The sequence below is a fragment of the Toxotes jaculatrix genome, chromosome 1, assembly GCF_017976425.1.
Source record: "Toxotes jaculatrix isolate fToxJac2 chromosome 1, fToxJac2.pri, whole genome shotgun sequence".
Classification (NCBI taxonomy): domain Eukaryota; kingdom Metazoa; phylum Chordata; class Actinopteri; family Toxotidae; genus Toxotes; species Toxotes jaculatrix.
In genome coordinates this window covers 1685001-1690000 of record NC_054394.1, presented here as the reverse complement: position 1 = coordinate 1690000, position 5000 = coordinate 1685001, and the positions used below count along the sequence as shown (strand labels likewise).

General features: G+C 48.6%; 1 protein-coding gene and 7 non-coding genes across 8 annotated transcripts in view; 7 read left to right on the top strand and 1 right to left on the bottom strand.

Annotated features, from left to right (window-relative positions):
* Window positions 1–5000, bottom strand: part of efl1 (elongation factor like GTPase 1) — a 139300-nt gene that overhangs the window by 67926 nt on the left and 66374 nt on the right. The window lies entirely within an intron of this gene.
* On the top strand, window positions 420–526 carry LOC121186596. Its single transcript, XR_005894508.1, has one exon. It is a non-coding gene; the product is annotated as a U6 spliceosomal RNA (small nuclear RNA).
* On the top strand, window positions 1181–1287 carry LOC121186590. Its single transcript, XR_005894506.1, has one exon. It is a non-coding gene; the product is annotated as a U6 spliceosomal RNA (small nuclear RNA).
* LOC121186585 lies at window positions 1942–2048 on the top strand. The gene has a single exon (XR_005894505.1). It is a non-coding gene; the product is annotated as a U6 spliceosomal RNA (small nuclear RNA).
* Window positions 2703–2809, top strand: LOC121186572. The gene has a single exon (XR_005894503.1). It is a non-coding gene; the product is annotated as a U6 spliceosomal RNA (small nuclear RNA).
* LOC121186566 lies at window positions 3464–3570 on the top strand. The gene has a single exon (XR_005894502.1). It is a non-coding gene; the product is annotated as a U6 spliceosomal RNA (small nuclear RNA).
* LOC121186373 lies at window positions 4225–4331 on the top strand. The gene has a single exon (XR_005894453.1). It is a non-coding gene; the product is annotated as a U6 spliceosomal RNA (small nuclear RNA).
* LOC121186562 overlaps window positions 4985–5000 on the top strand; it is a 107-nt gene continuing 91 nt past the window's right edge. The window contains exon 1 of the small nuclear RNA XR_005894500.1: window positions 4985–5000. This exon is cut by the window's right edge and continues 91 nt beyond it. This is a non-coding gene — a small nuclear RNA (U6 spliceosomal RNA).

The following is a 5000-nucleotide window of genomic DNA, read 5'->3' as shown; positions in this document are numbered from 1 at the left end:
GGCAGATTCAAAAGAGAAATACTCTGAATCTGTTTAAGAGGCATCCCGTTGTTCTGGCATGTGCCAAAGGATGGGATGCTTTGGCCTGAGTCCCAGTATCAGCATCCAGGCTGATAGAAAAAGTGGGCACCGCCCACATCAGAGCACATTAGCTCCGATGTGGGCACCGCCCACTTTTCAGTAATAAGCTGCTTTTTGGTCTTAATCTGGGAAATCAATAAACATGCACACAAAACAAGCAGGCAGTGTGAAGTTATTGCAAATATGTTGCAGACAACTGAAGAAAGAGCTCCACCCTCACTCTTGTGATGCCAAAGGGTACTGCCTACTGGGGATAGTGGCCCGTTAGTCTGCCCCGCGACAAAGGAGTCGCTGAGCCCAGGGGGGGGCTAAAAGGCAGCCATCACATCAGAGCTAATGTGCTTGCTCAGGCAGCACATATGATAAATTGGAATCGATACAGAGAAGATTAGCATGGCCCCTGCGCAAGGATGACACGCAAATTCGTGAAGCGTTTCCACATTTTGATCAGCCTGTCGGCTAGCTAACCACCTGCTGCCTTTCACAAGCCAAAACCGTTACATTACCAGGAGTATGTGAATCAAAGCCTCGTGTGTTGTGATCTGAGTTTTGCCTGGCTACAAACACAGTGAGGTGGAAACACAAAATATCAAGTTAGCAAGTACCTAGCCGAGGCAGTTGGTGACAGAGCCTAATCACAACTACTGAAACAGGTGCCCACTGGCACACCTGCAGCCTAAGGCAGATTCAAAAGAGAAATACTCTGAATCTGTTTAAGAGGCATCCCGTTGTTCTGGCATGTGCCAAAGGATGGGATGCTTTGGCCTGAGTCCCAGTATCAGCATCCAGGCTGATAGAAAAAGTGGGCACCGCCCACATCAGAGCACATTAGCTCCGATGTGGGCACCGCCCACTTTTCAGTAATAAGCTGCTTTTTGGTCTTAATCTGGGAAATCAATAAACATGCACACAAAACAAGCAGGCAGTGTGAAGTTATTGCAAATATGTTGCAGACAACTGAAGAAAGAGCTCCACCCTCACTCTTGTGATGCCAAAGGGTACTGCCTACTGGGGATAGTGGCCCGTTAGTCTGCCCCACGACAAAGGAGTCGCTGAGCCCAGGGGGGGGCTAAAAGGCAGCCATCACATCAGAGATAATGTGCTTGCTCAGGCAGCACATATGATAAATTGGAATCGATACAGAGAAGATTAGCATGGCCCCTGCGCAAGGATGACACGCAAATTCGTGAAGCGTTTCCACATTTTGATCAGCCTGTCGGCTAGCTAACCACCTGCTGCCTTTCACAAGCCAAAACCGTTACATTACCAGGAGCATGTGAATCAAAGCCTCGTGTGTTGTGATCTGAGTTTTGCCTGGCTACAAACACAGTGAGGTGGAAACACAAAATATCAAGTTAGCAAGTACCTAGCCGAGGCAGTTGGTGACAGAGCCTAATCACAACTACTGAAACAGGTGCCCACTGGCACACCTGCAGCCTACGGCAGATTCAAAAGAGAAATACTCTGAATCTGTTTAAGAGGCATCCCGTTGTTCTGGCAAGTGCCAAAGGATGGGATGCTTTGGCCTGAGTCCCAGTATCAGCCTCCAGGCTGATAGAAAAAGTGGGCACCGCCCACATCAGAGCACATTAGCTCCGATGTGGGCACCGCCCACTTTTCAGTATTAAGCTGCTTTTTGGTCTTAATCTGGGAAATCAATAAACATGCACACAAAACAAGAAGGCAGTGTGAAGTTATTGCAAATATGTTGCAGACAACTGAAGAAAGAGCTCCACCCTAACTCTTGTGATACCAAAGGGTACTGCCTACTGGGGATAGTGGCCCGTTAGTCTGCCCCACGACAAAGGAGTCGCTGAGCCCAGAGGGGGGCTAAAAGGCAGCCATCACATCACAGCTAATGTGCTTGCTCAGGCAGCACATATGATAAATTGGAATCGATACAGAGAAGATTAGCATGGCCCCTGCGCAAGGATGACACGCAAATTCGTGAAGCGTTTCCACATTTTGATCAGCCTGTCGGCTAGCTAACCACCTGCTGCCTTTCACAAGCCAAAACCGTTACATTACCAGGAGCATGTGAATCAAAGCCTCGTGTGTTGTGATCTGAGTTTTGCCTGGCTACAAACACAGTGAGGTGGAAACACAAAATATCAAGTTAGCAAGTACCTAGCCGAGGCAGTTGGTGACAGAGCCTAATCACAACTACTGAAACAGGTGCCCACTGGCACACCTGCAGCCTACGGCAGATTCAAAAGAGAAATACTCTGAATCTGTTTAAGAGGCATCCCGTTGTTCTGGCATGTGCCAAAGGATGGGATGCTTTGGCCTGAGTCCCAGTATCAGCCTCCAGGCTGATAGAAAAAGTGGGCACCGCCCACATCAGAGCACATTAGCTCTGATGTGGGCACCGCCCACTTTTCAGTATTAAGCTGCTTTTTGGTCTTAATCTGGGAAATCAATAAACATGCACACAAAACAAGCAGGCAGTGTGAAGTTATTGCAAATATGTTGCAGACAACTGAAGAAAGAGCTCCACCCTAACTCTTGTGATGCCAAAGGGTACTGCCTACTGGGGATAGTGGCCCGTTAGTCTGCCCCGCGACAAAGGAGTCGCTGAGCCCAGGGGGGGGCTAAAAGGCAGCCATCACATCAGAGCTAATGTGCTTGCTCAGGCAGCACATATGATAAATTGGAATCGATACAGAGAAGATTAGCATGGCCCCTGCGCAAGGATGACACGCAAATTCGTGAAGCGTTTCCACATTTTGATCAGCCTGTCGGCTAGCTAACCACCTGCTGCCTTTCACAAGCCAAAACCGTTACATTACCAGGAGCATGTGAATCAAAGCCTCGTGTGTTGTGATCTGAGTTTTGCCTGGCTACAAACACAGTGAGGTGGAAACACAAAATATCAAGTTAGCAAGTACCTAGCCGAGGCAGTTGGTGACAGAGCCTAATCACAACTACTGAAACAGGTGCCCACTGGCACACCTGCAGCCTAAGGCAGATTCAAAAGAGAAATACTCTTAATCTGTTTAAGAGGCATCCCGTTGTTCTGGCATGTGCCAAAGGATGGGATGCTTTGGCCTGAGTCCCAGTATCAGCCTCCAGGCTGATAGAAAAAGTGGGCACCGCCCACATCAGAGCACATTAGCTCCGATGTGGGCACCGCCCACTTTTCAGTATTAAGCTGCTTTTTGGTCTTAATCTGGGAAATCAATAAACATGCACACAAAACAAGAAGGCAGTGTGAAGTTATTGCAAATATGTTGCAGACAACTGAAGAAAGAGCTCCACCCTCACTCTTGTGATGCCAAAGGGTACTGCCTACTGGGGATAGTGGCCCGTTAGTCTGCCCCGCGACAAAGGAGTCGCTGAGCCCAGGGGGGGGCTAAAAGGCAGCCATCACATCAGAGCTAATGTGCTTGCTCAGGCAGCACATATGATAAATTGGAATCGATACAGAGAAGATTAGCATGGCCCCTGCGCAAGGATGACACGCAAATTCGTGAAGCGTTTCCACATTTTGATCAGCCTGTCGGCTAGCTAACCACCTGCTGCCTTTCACAAGCCAAAACCGTTACATTACCAGGAGCATGTGAATCAAAGCCTCGTGTGTTGTGATCTGAGTTTTGCCTGGCTACAAACACAGTGAGGTGGAAACACAAAATATCAAGTTAGCAAGTACCTAGCCGAGGCAGTTGGTGACAGAGCCTAATCACAACTACTGAAACAGGTGCCCACTGGCACACCTGCAGCCTAAGGCAGATTCAAAAGAGAAATACTCTGAATCTGTTTAAGAGGCATCCCGTTGTTCTGGCATGTGCCAAAGGATGGGATGCTTTGGCCTGAGTCCCAGTATCAGCATCCAGGCTGATAGAAAAAGTGGGCACCGCCCACATCAGAGCACATTAGCTCCGATGTGGGCACCGCCCACTTTTCAGTAATAAGCTGCTTTTTGGTCTTAATCTGGGAAATCAATAAACATGCACACAAAACAAGCAGGCAGTGTGAAGTTATTGCAAATATGTTGCAGACAACTGAAGAAAGAGCTCCACCCTCACTCTTGTGATGCCAAAGGGTACTGCCTACTGGGGATAGTGGCCCGTTAGTCTGCCCCACGACAAAGGAGTCGCTGAGCCCAGGGGGGGGCTAAAAGGCAGCCATCACATCAGAGATAATGTGCTTGCTCAAGCAGCACATATGATAAATTGGAATCGATACAGAGAAGATTAGCATGGCCCCTGCGCAAGGATGACACGCAAATTCGTGAAGCGTTTCCACATTTTGATCAGCCTGTCGGCTAGCTAACCACCTGCTGCCTTTCACAAGCCAAAACCGTTACATTACCAGGAGCATGTGAATCAAAGCCTCGTGTGTTGTGATCTGAGTTTTGCCTGGCTACAAACACAGTGAGGTGGAAACACAAAATATCAAGTTAGCAAGTACCTAGCCGAGGCAGTTGGTGACAGAGCCTAATCACAACTACTGAAACAGGTGCCCACTGGCACACCTGCAGCCTACGGCAGATTCAAAAGAGAAATACTCTGAATCTGTTTAAGAGGCATCCCGTTGTTCTGGCAAGTGCCAAAGGATGGGATGCTTTGGCCTGAGTCCCAGTATCAGCCTCCAGGCTGATAGAAAAAGTGGGCACCGCCCACATCAGAGCACATTAGCTCCGATGTGGGCACCGCCCACTTTTCAGTATTAAGCTGCTTTTTGGTCTTAATCTGGGAAATCAATAAACATGCACACAAAACAAGAAGGCAGTGTGAAGTTATTGCAAATATGTTGCAGACAACTGAAGAAAGAGCTCCACCCTAACTCTTGTGATACCAAAGGGTACTGCCTACTGGGGATAGTGGCCCGTTAGTCTGCCCCACGACAAAGGAGTCGCTGAGCCAGAGGGGGGCTAAAAGGCAGCCATCACATCACAGCTAACGTGCTTGCTCAGGCAG